At 38.7% G+C, this 16,807-nt stretch overlaps 1 pseudogene; it reads right to left on the bottom strand.

Moving 5' to 3' along the window:
• Positions 1-15,787, bottom strand: part of LOC100776090 (auxin transporter-like protein 4) — a 73,557-nt pseudogene extending 57,770 nt beyond the window's left edge.
• Positions 15,788-16,807: the final 1,020 nt, after the last annotated feature.

The following is a 16,807-nucleotide window of genomic DNA, read 5'->3' as shown; positions in this document are numbered from 1 at the left end:
GGGCGCAAATACGCGACCGCTTCGGGTCACACCGCTCAGCCCCGTGATATTGGTTACCTTGGTCGACAATGAACTGATGTCGGTGGCTTCTTCTTCCTCTTTGTTAGGAGGTGTGTACCTCCATGGGACTGCATGGCTGTTTTGGTATGGGAAAGGGATAGGCTTAGCTGCCGAGGGGTGTCAGGGCTTTTACGAAACTGCGCCCTTGGTGAAATATATCACCAAAGGTTTAGGCCTTCCAAAACTTCTCTCATCCACAGACTGCATACATATATCCTGCTCTTCTCTTCCCTCATCAGCGACTTCCAGTCGGCCTTGATCTATCATTCGCTGCAACAATTCCTCTACTGCCAAACATGTTTCCATGCTATGTAGCTCGCCGGGATGCAACAAACAAGAGTCTTGTTTATGCCCACTGTGGGGAATCACACCTCCCTTTTGTAGGGCCTCAAAGATAAACCTCCTAGGGGTTGCCACGTCCTTTAAAGGTTTAGACCTGCGCGGCCTATCTAACTCAATGGCCTTAACCGCTCCCCCTCCATGATTGGCGAGCAGGTTGGTTTTCACGTTGGGCCGATCCTCTTAGAATGTCAGCCATCCAGTATCTATCAAATGTTGGACCTTTTATTTAAGGGCCAAGCATTTTTCGATGGAATGCCCCGGGGTATTCCCATGGTACTTGCAAGTTGCGTTAGGATCATACCACTTTGGGAAAGGGGGTTGGAAGATCTTCCCGGGAGTTATTACGGCCAGTTGGTTGGCGATGAGGGATGGCAAGAGGTCTTTATACGTCATTGGGAGTGGGGTGAATTCTTGAATTGGCCTCGGGGGAAAGTTCCTCATTGCGTTGGAATTGTCGACCGGGCGAGTCGTGGTTGGAGTTGGAACTTGGGGGGCCTCCCTCTGGACGGGTGCCTTAGGCTGCACGGGTGCTGAATTAGAGGAGTTCCCAGCATGAGCTGAGAAGCTCGGATGATGTTGCGCGTACTGATATGTACCATGAGATGTCTGCGGGGGTTTGACCCATGCGGGCGCCGAAGTGACGGCGTGGGCATCTCCCTCCTTCCTTTTTGCCCCAGTTGCTCCAATTCCTTTAGCATTGGCACTTGTGGAGGAAACGTAATCGAACTTTCCTCTTTTCAACCCTACTTCGATTGTTTCCCCGGCGAATATTAGGTCCGTGAAGCTGGACGACATGTATCCTACCAACTTCTCATAGTAAAACACTGGCAAGGTGTCTACCATCATGGTGATCATCTCCCTTTCGACCATGGGAGGGGCCACTTGTGCTGCCAGGTCTCTCCACCGCTGTGCGTATTCTTTAAAGGTCTCACCTTCCTTCTTGAACATATTCTGTAGCTGAGTGCGATCGGGAGCCATATCGAAATTATACTGATATTGCCTTAGGAAAGCAGTAATCAGGTCCTTCCAAGTATGGATGCGGGAAGCTTCCAGATTAGTTTACCAAACAACCGCGGCCCCGGCCAAGCTATCTTGGAAAAGGTGTATTAATAGTTTCTCATCCCTAGACTGCCCGCCCATCTTGCGACAATACATCTTGAGATGGTTCTTGGGACAAGTCGTCCTTTTATACTTGTCGAAGTCTGACACTTTGAATTTTGGGGGGATAACAACATCCGGTACCAAGCAAAGATCTGTCATGTCCGCGAATGGATAGTCACCAAAGCCTTCAACAGCCCTTAATCTCTCCTCGAGGAGATCGAGTTTCCTTCTTTCTTTGGTCGCCGGGGGTGGTCCTTCTGTGGACAAGATTATTGGTTGTGCTGTGAGGTTGGGCTGAGGCAAAGTGTTGGGTACCGGCCCCTCGACGGGGATCGGGGGGTAGAACTCGACATCCCCTTAGGCATACTCTTGATGATCTTCGTGGACCTCGTCGGGCTGTCGAGGAGACTCCCCTTCAAGGATGGGGGAAGAGACATGACCAGCATCATCTTGCATGATTGGCGGCATGTAATTAGGTGGAAATCCATAAGGGTAAGCCGCCCGGTTGTATCCCAAATGGGGGTTGCTGTTGTGCCCCAGTGTGCTCCTTCCTCGTCCTACCGCACTTGGGGGAGGATGGTGCGCGGTAGCTAGGAGAGTTGGGTCTGCTTCGGCAGTCGAACTAACAGTGGCAGCAGTGGCCACATTTTTCTCCATGAGTTGCCTTATTCCTAACATGGCCTCCATCATGGAAGCCATTTGTTCTTTCAGAGCCGACATGTCGGCTTTCATCTGTTCCTGTGTCTCCTCTTGATCACCCATCATTCTAGATTTGGATCTGGTGCGATAGGGATGCCTTGGGGCACGTTTAGTTATGGTGTTTTTCCCTAAAAAAACCAAAAGTGAGGAGTAGGAAAAATAATGAATGCATGTTTAGAGATAAAATGCAGGAGTGATTTGATTCGCACTGACTTTTTGGAGTAAAAACATGGGATAAACTCATTTTATTCAAAAGTTATAACTAGTCAAGATCTAAGTGACAATACAAGTTCCCTAGCGGTTCCTAATTATATGGGCCATTAAATCTATCATATGCTGACAATAGTCGAGAAGTCCGTGGATCTCCTCGGGAGCGGAGTAGGTTTTCGCCATTGCTTTAGCCTTGGCTAGCAATCGGGGAAGTTCTTGACTCCAATTCAAAGTAAGAGCAAATCGGTCCATCCACATGGTTGCCTCTTGGTGTAACGAGTCGATCACCCTTCCTCTAGCCTCCTTTTTCGCGTACACTTGGGCATACTCGTCTGCCACCCTATGCTCGTGGGTCGTAGCTATACTTAGTTCTTCTTGGTACTTGGTGATGATAGCTAACATGTTGGTCTCTGTCTCGCATAAACGCTGAGACAAGTTTCTTTTGGACCTTGAGCAAACGACTAACTCTTCTTTTAAAACCATGCTATGTGCTCGTGATCGGTCTCTCTCTTCCCTTCCAAGCTTGAGCTCACTGTTGCTACCCCACAATGCTCCACGGAATTTGTCACAGCCATGCTCTTCCTTGCGAGCCCTCTTGGTTTCTTGTTCAAGGGCTTTTGCGGTAGCTGCATTTTCTTCTCGTAACCCGGCACACTCTTTCCGGACGTCTGTAGCGACCAACTTGAATTTTTCTTTGGCAAGTCTCGCTTTTCCTAGTTCGGTTTTCAAAGCTCGGACTTCTTCATCCTCTTCCGGAGCTTCAAAGTTTTCTTCGTTGATAATCTTTAACTTGGCGAGCCAATCTAAACCTCGTGTACGAACTTTCAGCCATTCATGATAACCACCAATGATGCCATTACAAATGCCCCTAAGTTCTTTATCTTTCCTTAACGGGCTTTCCCACACCGTATGGACTCTTTGTATAACCTTGAAATTTTGCGCGCCAAAATCTCTCACAAGGAAAGTGTAGAAGCAAAGTTTCATGGTGAATCAAAGGTGATTCAAAGGTGTTTTGATGATAACAATGATGATAACAAAAGATGATGACAAAGGTGATGAACAAAAAGCTCAAAGATCAATCAAAGAACAACTCAAGTGAATCAAGAACAATTCAAGAAGTTCAAGAAAAGAATCAAGAAGAACTCAAGACTCAAGAAGAAAGCCTAGAATCAAGAATCAAGATTCAAGATTCAAGATCTCAAGAATCATGATTCAAGGTTCAAGATCTCAAGAATCAAAATCAAGATTCAAGACTCAAGATTCAAGAATGAAGAAAAGACTCAATCAAGATAAGTATTAAAAAGTTTTTCAAAACTTTGAATAGCACATGAGTTTTTGACAAAACCCTTTACCAAAGAGTTTTTACTCTCTGGTAATCGATTACTAGATTGTTGTAATCGATTACCAGTAGCAAAATTGTTTTCAAAAAATTTTCAAATTGAATTTACAACGTTCCAATTATTTTCAAAAAAGTAATCGATTACAGTGTTTTGGTAATCGATTACCAGTGCCTTTGAACGTTGAAATTCAAATTCAAATGTGAAGAGTCACATCTTTTTACATAAAAGCTTTGTGTAATCGATTACACTTATTTGGTAATCGATTACCAGTGACTGTTTCTGATAAATCAAAAGATGTAACTCTTCAAAAAGGTTTTGACTTTTTCAAATTGGTTTTAAGTTTTTCTAAAAGGTATAACTCTTCTAAATGGTCTTCTTGGTCAGACATGAAGAGTCTATAAAAGCAAGGCTTTGATTTGCTTTTCTATACACTTGAAAAATTCATTCTTTCACACTTTTACTTTTCCAATCAATCCTTTACAAGCCTTGAATCTCTTTGAACTTCTTCTTCTTCTTTGTACCAAAAAACTTTCTGAAGTTTTCTGGTTTTCTAAACCTTGAAAACTTGTGCTATTCATCTTTACATTCTCTTCTCCCTTTGCCAAAAAGAATTCGCCAAGGACTAACCGCCTGAATTCTTTTTGTGTCTCTCTTCTCCCTTTTCCAAAAGAACGAAGGACTAACCGCCTGAATTCTTTTGTGTCTCCCTTCTCCCTTGTCAAAGAATTCAAAACGACACAGTCTGAGAATTCTTTTGATTCTTCCCATTCCCTTATACAAAAGTGTTCAAAGGACTAACCGCCTGAGAATTCTTTTGTATCCCCATTCACAAAGTATCAAAGGTTTAACCGCTTGAGATCTTTGTCTCAACACATTGGAGGGTACATCCTTTGCGGTACAAGTAAAGGGTACATCTACTTGGGTTTAACTGAGAACAAGAGAGGGTACATCTCTTGTGGATCAGTTCTAGTGGAGGGTTCATCCACTAGGTTCATTAAGAACACGGGAGGGTACATCCCTTGTGGATCTTTGCTTGTAAATGGATTTTTACAAGGTTGAAAGAAATCTCAAGGACCGCAGGTCGCTTGGGGACTGGATGTAGGCACGGGTTATTGTCGAACCAGTATAAAAACTTTTATGTGTTTGTTTCCTTCTTCCCTACTCTTTTACTTTCCGCTGTGCATTTAATTTCCGCTTTTACTTTCTGTTAAGTTTCTCTTCTACTCCTCATTCTCTTAACAATTTAGTAAAAGCCTTAAAAGAGTAATTTTTAATTAGTAAAGGTTTAGGAATAATTAATTCAACCCCTGCCCCCCTTCTTAATTATTCTGAGGCCACTCGATCCAACAGAAAGGAGACAGGCTTTCTTTCGTCGGTGCTCCCCTCATGGGGTACCCTAACTGTCTTATAGCAAGTGCAGGATTGTAGTTAATGCAACCCCTCATTCCTATCAACGAGATGTTTGGGTAGCCCCCACATGAGAAGAGAACTTCCTCTTTTCCTTCTTTCCATCGTGGAAACCAATTGACTGTTCTGCCTCCTGTCCCAGCCAAGTGTTTGCTCCAATCTACTCTTCTTTTTTCGACACACAAGCGATGACTTCGGAGCAGACATGGATGCCTTATGTCTTGTTGGAATAAGTGTGAAGCCAACCATACACAAAGAGCGGGTAAACAACAGATGATTCGTGCACTACTCTTTTCGCACCTTCGGTCAAATGTGTCAAATAAGTCCGCCAAGACAGCTACCACCGGGCTCTCTTTGCTATGGTGATATGCAAGGAAAGCATCAATTGCAGCTAGGTCGACCAAACCATCCACGTTTGGAAAGAGGACAACCCCATAGATTAGCAATGCTAATACATCCATAAACGAGACCCACTCCTCTTGATTCGCCATATCCCTCACCTTTCCTTCTAAGTACTTCCGTGGTAGGCCCACTACGCCGTTTCGAGTTTGCTTCACGCGGTCCAATCCTCTCGCCGAATCCCTGACCACAATTGCAATTTTTCTCAAGGAGGGAAGAAAGCCAGAGAAAAGATACGGTTTCCTTCCCCCAAGAGGACATCCTAGAATCCCCTCAAATTCTTCAACGGTCGGTACTAATTGGAAGTCTCCAAACGTGAAGCATCTCAAGGGCTGGTCATAGTATTGGGTGAGTGATGCAATGGCTTCTGTGGATATCTCTGCTATGGTCAAATCTAAGATCTTTCCGTACGCCTTGCGGAAGGCTTGCATTTGGAGAGGTCCCATCAACCGCCTCAACGCCATAATGTTGGTGATATCTAGGCCCTTAATCTTGACTTGATAAAACCTTTTTCCAGTTTGATTTGTCCCCATGTTTACTAAAGTGAAACAAAAACCCAGTGCGAATCAAAACTCCGACATCTATCATGGGTGGAATGGATGAATGCATGAAGAAATGCACATGACACAGATGCCATTTATGAATCTGAGAAATTGTCTCCTTCTTACATACAACGTCTTGGGGTAGCACAGTGCCCGACGTATGTATTTAAGAAGGTGACACAGACCCCTCGTTGGTTTGCAAAAGAGAGGGGATCAAGACAGAACCCGTGCATGATGTATATGCGAAAGGCGCAACACGGGAGTGTACAGTATGACAATATTCACAAAATATAAGCAAAAGGGTACATGACGCTTATGCATGGCAGTGTGAAAAAATGGCACGCAACGTGTTTGCTCCGTGTCCCTATTTAAGGGACCTACATGGGAGAGAGCTAAAAAAGGTTTTTAGTGATAATCCCCAAGGTGGTCATATCTCTCTTGATGGTCTCTAGAGGTATTATCCTCTCCGAAGAACATACTGCAGCAGTAGGGACTACTAGCAACAATATGTTTTCAAAGAGAAAAACTCTAGATGAGGGTTCACTGTAATCAAGCAAGTCGGAGACCTAACATGATCACAGATTCACCTCCACTCCTTATGTTCCCACGAACCCGGGTATAGGGCCTTTAGGATTAATATATGAACCATTAGGATTAACCTAATAGTGAAAAATTTAGACAATGTATATGAGATCTTAACTTCAAAAATCAATGCAACCATTATATATATAATATATAAAGTAATAGTATTTATATGATAGACACTTTTATTATTTTTCTCTCTCACATGTCGCATAGCACATCAATTTTTATGTATATTGACTCGAAAAGCAAAAAGAATTTGACCCCTGCCATCCATGAAAAAGGTGCTGAAAGATAAAGCAGAGAACGACGAATCTCCGTTGGTGTGGGCCTTACTCTGGGCCATTGGGGGCCCAGTGGCAGAAGAGCTTTCAAGAAACTATAAGTAGGCCTGAAGGCTGGCTAGTGACTCACACAGTCACAATGATTGAGATGGAGATTAAGTTGTAATAAATTAGCTTCGACTTAGACCTAGACATGTGTTTAAAGATTGTACAAAAGCAAGGCAGATTTCTGACAGGGTTTGTGAGATTAGGATTGATTCACAGAGCGACTCTTAGATAGTAAAAACAAAATTAAAGATAGTACGGATAACAAAAATATATTTAAGCATATATATATATATATATATATATATATATATATATATATATATATATCAACAATTTTGAACTAAAAAACAAACCAACTTTATTGTTTAGTCAGAGGGTTAACCTGGTTGTTGTTTAGTGTAGGTGTCCAATATACTTGGTCCTCTCCCGTCTATAGTTGCTGCTCCTTCTATCTGAGAATTAACAATTACTTCTTACAGATCAGTGAGTTTAACAGAAGAGATCTCAACAGTTTGTAAAAAAATTAATTTATAAGTTAAACCTTTGATATGTACTAACAAAATAAACCACAAAAGAATTAATATACAATTTGATTGATCATTACAAGTACAACTTAAGTTGTTTTGGAAACCATAACTTTACAATTACACCTTTGAAACTTGAAAGATGAAGTTATTACAAGTTGACAAGTAGAAAGGATCAAATTGTTAGCAAGTTGAAACTTTGATACCGAACTTTATAATGATCATTTTAAGGGACCAAAACAACAAAATTTGTCACACACCGAAATGTATATTATATTTATTAACATGATGCATTGTTGTGTGGTCACTAGAACCTCGTAAGTTGCTGACCCTAATCCAAATAGAAAACCAGAAGGAAAAACACTCCTATTGAATGGTGCAGCATAATGGCTTGGCTACACCCTTGGTGGTGCACTATCAATGCTACCAGCCATCGTAAGTGTTTAGAGTTATGTTGTTCTATATTTTTAATTCATTTACTGTATAATATGTAAGTAAAAAAATTTACTCAACTTTTTTTTAAGCTACTCAGCAGCGTACACACAGCCTTACAAGTTACAATCATTTTACAAGAGTCAACTTACCACACATTTTTTTTATGAGCTAGCTTGTATCCACAATTGACAGCAACAAACTATTCTTTCAAAAAGTACTAAGATTTATCGGCCTCAAGATCAATCATTATAAATATCTGTCAATATGTTAGTGCCTCTTCTCACAGATTAGTATCATTTAAAATGCAAACAAATTATAAACAGAAGTAATTGCTACAAGTGATAATTAACCCAAATTCAATTGAATGTATGAGTATGAAGGTAATTTTTTACATAATACACCACTACAAAAATAGTTTTTACATATACTCTTTTTTTAATGTATGAGAATTAAATCCGATATAAAAAATTTATAAAACTCATACGTATTCTTTCTCAATCAAATAAATTAAATTCCTTAAATAAAATTCTTTATATATTATGATCCAAGTACACATAATCTCAACAGATCATCCTCCTTTGAAAAATAGTATAACACATAAAGAAGTTTCCATGAGGTAACTTCATTCTTGCTGGTTCAATTAATTAATTTACAAAGGACACCACCATGCTAATATACTATTGCCATTAATCCCGTTAAAATTTGAAATCAAATTAAACATTTTTATCATTATTAGTAATATTTTTAAGACTTAAATACAATCAGTTAATTCACTAAAAAAGTACATATAAAATATTTTGTACAAATATAAACAATAGTATATAATTTTAATATCAAGAGTGGTTACAAAAGATTATATTTTGATGTTATTTATGTTCCCCAAATGTAAATCACAATATTTTATTTAACTATAAAACGTTTTATTATACTAGTCAAAGAAAATTTGTCCATATTTTATTTGGAAGAGTTCAAATTATTTATTTTTTAAAGTATATCCTGAATAGTTTATTTGGGAAAATAAAAAATAATGAAGCACTAAATGTGCCCAATAGCAAGAAGGCAGAAGCAAAAAGTTTGTGAGATATCTTAGCAAGCTTCCATGCTAGCTGTCGGGTGCCTAAAGACGTTAAAGGTGTGGATGTAATTTTTCCAAGACTTAATTATTAATCAGTTCCTTCAATCAATCTTATATAATTTGAGGTCTTATTTTCTAAATGAAATGATTTGAGTTCAATCTTTCCTTATAATCAACCATGATAGAGGTCAAAAAAATATGGGAAGAATTTAAAACATTTGTGGCAATTACTATGCTTCTCCTGTATTTGGTCTATTTTACTACATAGGAATGAAATTATCTTCAAGAATTATACTATAAATTAATTGGAACAAAGTGTTGCAACTAATCAAAGTTGAAGCTGGATTTGGATCAAGTCAAAAGTTTCAGGTTCTTCATCTTTTGTCGGGTGATATTTAAACCAAATGAGCTTTTTTTTTTTTATCTATGCCTAGGAGGTCAAAGAGTTTAGGAAATATATAAATGTAAATTATTGTCGACGTTCTATTTGAAAATGGCTGGGAGAACCTTTTATACTCCTTCCCAATAAGATTTTGACTAATAAAAGAAATAAACCAGAGCCAACAATGCCTCACTAATGCAAAGAATAAGCATAAGTTTGTCACAAGTACATGTCAATCCAAGAACCTGAAAACTTGCTTCCAAGAAAATACCAGATCCAATTTGACACAGTGATTGCAGTACGTGTACAAGAAAAAATAAAATCAAAAGAAAAAGTAGAAAGAAGAAATTTAGAAGCAAAGGATTTCACATCTTGTCAACTTAGCTTTTGAGGCAATCGCTAAAGGAATATAGGTAGGCAAAAAGCATAATGAAGGAGAATCCATCAAATTAAGGATGCAACACAAAACAACTTACAAATTAAAACATCAACCCTGAAAAGGTAATCTGTACTTCCAGGTATAAATAGTAATATTTTCCAACCTTAACCAACCTGATGACCAATGACCACCCTTTTTAACATTAAAAAATATCAAAATATACTATTAGAATCCACACTGCATTCCAGCCTCCACAATTAGCAAAACGGTATGGGAATTGTTACTGATCTTTCTGGCGGGGCTAAAATTCAGTAACCAAAATAAAATTCTACAATAATAAAGTTGACAACCCCAAAATAAATATTTGACACATGCCTATGTTCAACTTCAACATAGGGTAAAATATTATATAAATAAACATGATCACGGATTGAACACAGAATGAGAGAGAACAAGATCTGAAAGAAATTGAAGTAAAGCATCAATTTACAATCAGCTGAGTCCTTTAGATTAAAACCTCATTTTACAGTAAATTCGCAAAATTAATTTTCTTCAACGAAAGCATGAACAAACAGGATAATCTAACTTCAATAATGTTGAGCTCATTCTTTTTTCTAATTTTACTAACCAACAAGATAACTCAAAGCAACTAAATTTCGATTATTTTAAGAAAAATCTGACATTACTTTAGCTTCAGACAGATAATCAGCCCTTAGACAATTCCCAATGAGCATTTTTTTATCTCCCAACAACATGCATCACCTGTGCTCTATTGGAACTCGATACATTAATAAAGTATGAAAGCAGAATCATTGCATGCTATTACTGTCAAATCATGTGTAAATCTAATCCAAAATGGGTACATTAGAAGGTTATACTAATATTTAAATTACGTTATTATCATAATAAGTCTTTGAAACGTGTAAGTTTCATGTGTGCTGGAAGAAAGAAGAAAGTAGTCCATCTCAAGCAATGAGCATTTGGATGCCGAATCACTAATTCACACATATGAATCACAACACATATCATATACTAGTACTATATCATATCATTTCTAGTTTCCAATACTACAAATTATAGATAGCATTTCTGCTATATTCCACAATAAAATATTAAGCCTGAGAGTATACTTTTTTAGCCTCTAATGTTCATGATAAATAAAAGAATATAAGTTTGACAAATGATTATCAGATTTGAATTTAATATCTAACAAAAAATAATCTTTATAAATAAAATTTAGGTGTCAAAGCAAGTAAAACCACAGTCTTCAAAATATTCACTACCAGTATTTGTTTCTGAGTTGAATAGCTAGCTAGGGAAGCAAAAAGAAAACAAACCTTTTATCAGGAGAAATGTTCTCCAACAATTAGAGAACCAAAATATACCAGCTGGAGAATATTGATCAAACCAGCGGGCATAAACATTACTCAAACGAATTTTCTGTGGAAGATTTTCAAACAGAAAGTTGTTCAAAATACGCATGCACTTACAAGCCTATACATATTGGGGAGCTGAAAGGGGCGTCAAAAGGACCAAAGTAGTAAGGAAAAACATTTAAACTCAAGGGTGTTTGGAAAACCAACAATCATCTATTGTTTGGTCAGTGTCTTAAATCGAGGCCACTATTTGAGATGTCATTTAAGAACATCTGCAATGTCAAAATTAAAGAGCCAGATGCAGAAGACCGTTGCTCGTCAAACTTGACACATTCGCAAGCAGGAAAAGCATAAGAGAAAAATAAAATGAGATTAAAAAAATATTAGAAACTAAGAAAAGCGTGCGGAGAGAACAACTCCAATGTCAAACAAAACAAACCACACAAGTCCATAGAAGCTAGCAATTATACATTGTTAATTAGGGGAAATTAAATATAGTGTAGCATTGACCTTGTTCAACTAAGCTTCGGCTTTCTAATTTCTCTACTTTCTGAAAAAAGATAGACATCCTTGCTATGTAACCATGCCTCTCATGATTGATGCACATGTTAATTAATACTATATAACCTAACAACTCTTAACTAAGAAAAAAACTAAATCAATATAGCAAGCAATAGAGCAATTTTAACTAAGAAAAAAGTAGCTATACTTAAGCCAATCAATTTCCTTCCAGCTCAATGAGTTCCAATTTTGTTTCCATTAGTAAGTAAATTAAGAAACATCCAACAAACATTAAAATATTCAACTAATTCACTACATGACCCAAATATTTTGATGCTTAGAACGGTAAAAACCAAACCTGTTGCTCAAACGCTAAGCAAAGCCTTCTCAACTCCTCCTGTAGCTCTCTCTAGAACAGCACGAACCTACACGCACACCCGAGCAATCAGACAAGAAATTCAAAACCCAAAAACCATTATTAAATGAAATCAACTAGAAATATGCAAACACCATGAGTATACTAATTACAGTGGTGAACACCATGAGTATAACCAAAGTAATTGAAAAAATAGCAAAGGAATCTGAGATTGTGTCCTCAGAATGTCTTCGTTTGAGAGAGGGAGAAAGATAATCGAAGAGTAAAAAGGAGATTCGTGTTAGGTTTGGGGAATTGTTTAACGAAGGGATAGATTGATGACAATATACGGTGCGAACGAATTCAAGTCGGGACCAAACACGCAAAGGTTTCGAGTGACAAAGATGGAGTTCATCCGCTTTGGTGTCGTCAGACCCACCACCATCGGTGCCATAGTCGATCTTCTGGCACTTCCTCTCATTGAAAATCTCGGTCTTCTTGCGCTTCCTCAAATCTTTGAGGACACCGAATCACTCTCTTATTTCACCTCTGTTTTCAAACTCCAAAACATTAAAACCCCCAAATGGCCAAACCCTCAACACAATTGGTAGCTTTTCCTTTCAGCAATGAGTATCGGTTCGATACAGAACAAGGAACAACGTGCAAAGAAGTATACATTAGAAGTAATCAAATGGAAGAAAAGTAGGAGAACATACCTTCAAGTAACATTCACAAAAGGAAAAGCTTAAGTGCCCTCGGTATGACTTTGTCTGTGCTATTTTGTTTGCTAGATACTTTCTCTGTGACTTTGTAAAGAAGTGTCGTTGATAACAATGTTCAAAATTTGAGTTCTTCTTGGCGTTGGGACACTTTGTATGTTGGGGGTTTTTGTTTCGAAGAGACCGCGAAAACGGACAAAAGGGTGCGCGGGGTAAGAAGGAAAGTAAGAGTTCTTCGTCAGCTAGCTAGGGTATACCAAAAGTGAAAATGATATACAAAGGTGGTCTTCCGTAAAAATCGTCATTGTCTTACTTCCTCATAATTACAAGATTGTCACTGAAAGACATTCTAAGATGGTCGTCTATAACCACGTTAGAATGTACGACGTTAAAGACAAAAGTTTTCTCCTTTATTACAAAATTGCCACCGCTCCGTACTCTAAGATGGTTTTTAACAACCGTCTTAGAACTCAAGTCTTAAAAAAAACACTTTTGTAGTAGTGCAAATTAAAATGGATGAAGGAAAATAACTCGTGCGCGAATGAAGGTTAGTGTTGCAAAAGCGAAGCCATTTGGCGGTGTCGAGCTCCTTGTCCTTGACCTTGGCGATGAACGTGACGGAAGGGGATAAGCCGAGGTCGGAGAGGAGGATGCGGTGGCTGGGGAACTCCGCACGGATCCAGTGGATGGCAGTCAAGCAGAGGCTGGAGAAGGACACCTGGGGCTTGCTGTTTTCGGGGAGGTGGGCGGCAGCAATGGTAAGCGGAGCCGACAAGGGTGCGGAGTGTTGCTGTATGAGTGCAGGGCGTGGAGGCGGAGTTGGCATGGACGACGGAGTTCACATGAGCGTATGTGTGAGGAGTGTCTTAGCAAAGGAAGAAGATGGAGGTGTGGGTGAGTGGTGTTGGCTGGTTTCCAACACAGTAATGCGTTGAATGAGTTCATCTAGTTTGGTGGTGACATGGAATTGGTTAGAGGCTAGCTTGGCTATGGTTTCTTCCATGCGTTCCATTCTGGTTTTGGATCGAGTTGCTTCAGCCATGGTGGTAGTGCTCAATAAAAGCACCAAACTGTTATGTTCCTAGTGTTCGAGGCCTAGGAGTCCTCCAGAAAAGGAGATAAAGGAGAGGAAAATTCTTATTGTTATTGCTTGCATTTCTATTACATGTTTGATTCTTATATAGGCACCCAAATGCTAAGCTGGTTATTCTTTCCTCAGCAGGTCCTAAGGTGCAATAACAGAATTGATAACAGAATGAAGATCCTGGCAGACAAGATATCCTCCCTATCCGATGAGAACCCACCAGCTCGGTGCATAGGAGCAGAATTGGTTACGAAATCTTCCTGCTTGTTTTCCTTTGAGCTTTGTGGGTAGTGCTTGTCTCCTCCTTGTCTAATTGCAGTCCCCCTGTGTTGTGTTCTTGTGTGTGCTGCATCATAACAAAAACTGATTCAATTATCACTTGGCCATTGATGATAGCTGCTATAGCAAGGTACCAAGTTGTGTAAGTGGTCATTCCCAGACCCAAAAATGACCAGATTTGGTAATTGTGGAAGGAAGGTATGAACACCATGGTTGCACAGCATGCTCCAAAAATGTATGTCCATGTCCGTTTATGTAGTAGATGTTACTGTTTGCATAAAACAAAGGAGCAACAAAAAAGAAAAAAATAATAAAAAAGCATAAAATTTGTTGCAATACGACGAGAACCCACTTTAGATTACTTGAAGTTGCTCTAAAAAATCGAAGCAAAAGTGTCACCTTGCACATGCTATAAGCTGTATCACAGATCCAAATAGGAGGAAGGTACAATTGAAGGCTAGCCCCACTGCTTTCCAATATCGACCAAGTAACCCATTAAGGACCTCGAACCACTGAAATCCAGAACAATAATGCACTTCCGATTAGTCACTATAAACAGATATTAGATAGTTTTAGACCTCTTGGTTAATTTTTACATGACTCTTTCTTTTTTATCAAGGAATTGGTGTAGAATATTTGTTAGTTTTATTTATGATTAACTCATGTTTAGGAATCCGATTAAACACTTTTAGTACAATAATTTCTCTCTTTCAATCTCATTTTTTCTCATTCATATGACTCAAAACTAAAAATTTCACTTAACGAATTTCAATTTACTTTCACTTGGACCGATTAACGATGTGTTAGTATTTTTATATGACATCAAATTAAATGTTATTAAATTTTTTTAAAAATATATATTAAATTTGAATATAAGTCATAAATTTTTATATGATTTTAATAATATTTTTTTCTAACAATTAATAAGAAAATGTTGATAAAATCTTTTTGTAACGTTAAAAAATGTCGTCAAATATAAATAAATATTATTAATATGTTTTAGTCACCTTTTATGATAAGTTATTTGTACTGCTTATGTTACTAGCCATGTGTACTAGGATAATCTTGCATCACCTAAATAATATTTCCGAACAAGGACACTCTAGGACACGGTATATATAGACAGAGTCTTGAGAAGGCAAAACAACACAACACACTAACCTGAATAACATGGTTTTTGAAGCTGACGTTTTCCTTTTCCTTCCTGGTGCGATACTCTATGTAGAGGACACTGACTAGATAAGCAGTCCAGCTTCCAATAAGGCCATAGAAGATCTGAAGCAAGATGCCTGATACCATGCCAAGTTGAGCGAACGAGTATGGTAGTGTCAAGAGCACTTGAGCAACCTATAAAATGAGAGCAATCACTACTAAATCAAGAACTAAATAAAAGGAACTAAAAGAGTTACTTTATAAAGTTCATTTTCTTGTTTTTGTATTTTGGTGATGAGTATTTGAGTCTATTGGGTGTGTTTATTTACTTGATTTGAAGCACAGCTGAACCATGCATCCCAAACAGAACCACCATGCTAAAGGAGGCTCTTAAAGTTGAACATGGAATGGTCTTGCTCCTTTTCTTCCCTTGTGCTTGTGCTGCCACCTTCATGCTCTGTCTGGTTGAGGTTTGTGACTATTGCGTCCTCTCCTTGCTTCTGAGACAACATTGTCTCTGATATCCACAAAAACAATGTCTATATCCTGGTGGATCTGAAATACATAAAGGACACTAAATTTGACAAAAACCATGACCAAAAAAATGAAGTCCCAGAAAATGAAAGCCAAGAATGACCCCAAATGTAGAATAACTGAAAATTCCTTAGCAGAATTCCAAATAAAAAATAATAACAAAAACAGACTTTCAGTTACCCCACACAAATCCAAAAGAAAAGAAATATGGGGAAACATTTTGAAAAAAGTTTTTACTAATGGGTTTACTTATGTTAAGAACCAAAGGGATACCTAGCATTCGAGTAGGCATGGCAACGGGGCCCGCCCCGGACCCGTCCCGATTTTGACGAGGAAAATTCGAGTTGACCGGGGTCGGGGTGGGGATCGGGGTCGGGTTTTCCCCGATAGCCAAATTCGGGTTCGGGTTCGGGGTCGGGGATGGGATTCTCAATACCCGCCCCGAATCTGTCCCCGAACCCGTCCCGCTAATAATTAATATATATAACATATTAAAATATGAAACTATTAGATTGAATTTTATGTTAGTATTGAATTGAATTTTATGTTTTATTTAAAATTATATTTTTTATTTTATGAAAAATTATATTTTTTTAATAAAATTTTATAAAAATGTCGGGGATGGGGCGGGCTGGGAAAACCCGACCCCCGTCGGGGACGGGGATGGGGGGTGTGTTTACACCCTCGTCAATTTCGGGGGCGTGGGCGGGGGTGGGGTAAACAAAACCCGACCCGCCCCGTTGCCATGCCTACATTTGAGACCTAGGTGCCTCCAGAGAAAAGGTAAGGAAAGAGAGTATTGTATTATTGCTTAACCATTTTCGGAGTACATTGTTAGTATTTATAGAGTTCTTTGTAGTTGTTCTGATCTAACAATTCTCTAATGGTTTGTTGGCATCTAGCCTTGGAGGAACGAAAAGTTACAAAATAGAAAAAAGAGGATCACAATCCTAACGGATTAGTACTCTCAGCCGACAAAGGATCTTCAGGAGTGCCAC

Source organism: Glycine max, chromosome 1 (genome assembly GCF_000004515.6).
Source record: "Glycine max cultivar Williams 82 chromosome 1, Glycine_max_v4.0, whole genome shotgun sequence".
Lineage (NCBI taxonomy): Eukaryota > Viridiplantae > Streptophyta > Magnoliopsida > Fabales > Fabaceae > Glycine > Glycine max.
Note: the sequence above shows the minus strand (reverse complement) of the source record. Positions and strands in the feature narration are given on the sequence as shown.